This window comes from Mustela nigripes, chromosome X (assembly GCF_022355385.1).
Source record: "Mustela nigripes isolate SB6536 chromosome X, MUSNIG.SB6536, whole genome shotgun sequence".
NCBI lineage: Eukaryota > Metazoa > Chordata > Mammalia > Carnivora > Mustelidae > Mustela > Mustela nigripes.
In genome coordinates, this window is record NC_081575.1 from 81,157,175 (window position 1) to 81,159,804 (window position 2,630).

Consider the following 2,630-nt stretch of genomic DNA (forward strand, 5'->3'; position numbering starts at 1 on the left):
TTGGGATCGAGCCCCACATCGGGCTCTCTGCTCTGCAGGGAGCCTGCTTCCTCCTCCTCTCTCTCTCTCTCTCTCTCTCTCTGCCTACTTGTGATCTCTGTCAAGTAAATAAATAAAATCTTTTTTTAAAAAATGTATTTCCGTTTTTACAGGGATATATGGTATGTTTGCAAGGCTGAAATGACACCTACAAAAAATCCAACACTCTACCTAGCGTATGGCAGCAGATATTCATCCTGTGGTTATTTAAATGTTACCTTCACTCAACGGTATATAGTAAGAGCTGACTGTATGCCATTTCTCACTTCCACACCTGCAGTCTCTTCCCTTCTTTTATTGGCCCATCCATTTGAGATCTCCCAGAAAGTTATGAACCCTTCCACATTTCATTCATCCCCAGATTTGAGACTGCATTAAAGTTGAAGCCCCAATAATGAGTCAATACTTTTAAGGCTGATCAATGTGTGCCTCCATTTCACTTCCAATTTGCTTTCCCACTCACCTAGACCCAGGGGCTAAAAAGCAACTGCTGGTGGAGCAGCTCTCCTATCCAAGCCCTGGAGGGTATCACAGGGCCATGTCACATTTAATATACTATCTTAGTTTGGCCCCTGGGACACGTATTCAAGGAGACTTTCCATTGATACCCATCTATAGAGCCATGCTGATTGTTAATACTGAAATACCTCCAGCCCTGTAGGCAAATGACTACTTTTTCCCAAGGATGCTTCTCCCCGCCAACCATCCCCTAGAAAGCTCCTGAATGTTCCCATGATTCAGCAGCTGGAACGTGAGGAGGCCCCAGGACACTGCCTAGTGCTACATCTGGCATCCGGTCTGACTGGTCAGTGCCTGTTTGTTTGCATACGTTTCATTTCAGGACTGACTGCTTTGGTTTCCATTCACAACAGGTTAAAACTTGAAGTTGCCTAAGAAGTAGGAAGGACAACAAAGAGGAAGCTCAACTCTGCTGAAAACTGGACCAAATAAGGGGTGGTGAGGGGCGCCTGGGTGGCTCTGTCAGTTAAGTGTCTGCCTTTGGCTCAAGTCATGAGCCCCAGGTCCTGGGATCGAGTCCCACACTGAGCTCCTTGCTCAGCGGGGAGCCTGCTTCTCCCCCTGCCTGCTGCTCCCCCTGCTTGTGCACACATTCTCTCTGACAAATAAATAAATAAAATCTTTTAAAAAATGTATTTGAAAATAAGGTGGTGAGAGATGCGGGTAATGGGACAGCAAAAACAGCAACAAATCTACTAAGTGAAGTTTGAGGATTCTGAGAAGTACACAGGAAGATGAGGCATGGCAGAAAGATAGGGAAAAGACTGAAGACAAAGAGGAATCCAGATTCTAAGACCACTTTTGGACTCCCTGTTTCCCAATGGGTAGAGCTCTGGCCCCACTGGGTTGTAGACATTTGCGTGGGGGTGTGACTTCTATCCCCAGCATCTGCTCTGATCTGGAAGTTCCCAACCCAACCCACGTTCATTACCACTGGACCCAGAGTGTGAACTACCAGAGCCACCAAAGCTGGCAGAAATGGCATATGGATTTATGGCTTGGTGTCCGCAGGCTCCCACTGGACTAGAATGCCACAAAAATCAACAGAGAACTGGAAGTAGAGGGGCTAGATTTGACAAAGTTGCTGAGGGTGTTGTCCACATAAAGAAAACATATCTCAGCTCCATTACTTGTTCTTCATTCCTTCCTTCTCAAACTTACACATTTATGGGATTGACAAAAGGACTGGGAAATGTCATGGGTAGGGAGACGCTGCCCTAAAACACGAATAACATACCCCAGGGTTGGGAAACCTCCTGGCTAAGTCCTGCGTAATAACTTGTAATTATTGTTTCCAAAGCAGCGGTTCTCCGCTTCTTCTGTCCTAAGTCTGCGTTGGGTTCTGTCTATTAATCTCCAGAAAGAAGCTGGGGACAAGAGATTACCAATCATTCTCTGGCAGGGGCAAAAACTTGGGAGAGGAAATACCAATTAGGAGATTCTTCTTGGACTCATGGAAACACTGTGATGTCACAGACAGAAAAAAATGAGCTATATATATAAAATCTAAGGATTGCTCTTAAAGAAATACATGTACCTGGCCACTCCAATGTGTGTACATTATTCACTGCAGCACTGTAGTGGCAGCAAAAACCTAGAAACAATGAAAGAGTCCAGTAATAGGGGAACAGCACAAGGAAGAAGGAGACTGACATGAACTAAAATAGAAAAATGTCTCGAACACATTGTGTGAATAAAGCAAGTCACAAAATAATAAGAATGTTTTAAACAGAGTGTGTGCCTATGTGTTGACTGGAGAGAAAAAGAACTGAAAGAGTCACACTGAATTATTTTTATGGGTTATCTTTGTACAGGGCACCTTTCACATTTTATATACATGTGCACTGTTTGAATCTTTAATAGTGAGTGAGGTGGGGCGCCTGGGTGGCTCAGTGGTTTAGGCTGCTGCCTTCGGCTCAGGTCATGATCTCAGGGTCCTGGGATCGAGCCCCGCATCAGGCTCCCTGCTCCGCAGGAAGCCTGCTTCCCTCTCTCTCTCTCTCTTTCTCTCTGCCTGCCTCTCTGCCTACTTGTGATCTCTGTCTGTCAAATAAATAAATAAAATCTTTAGC

General features: G+C 45.1%; 1 protein-coding gene and 1 long non-coding RNA gene across 3 annotated transcripts in view; one reads left to right on the top strand and one right to left on the bottom strand.

The window, feature by feature from the left end:
• LOC132007611 (uncharacterized) overlaps positions 1–1,150 on the top strand; it is a 6,021-nt gene extending 4,871 nt beyond the window's left edge. Inside the window, exon 3 of the long non-coding RNA XR_009401411.1 lies at positions 912–1,150. This is a non-coding gene — a long non-coding RNA (uncharacterized LOC132007611). The remainder of the gene's footprint in view (positions 1–911) is intronic.
• CLCN5 (chloride voltage-gated channel 5) overlaps positions 1–2,630 on the bottom strand; it is a 158,489-nt gene that overhangs the window by 33,274 nt on the left and 122,585 nt on the right. The gene's annotated exons all lie outside the window — the stretch shown is intronic.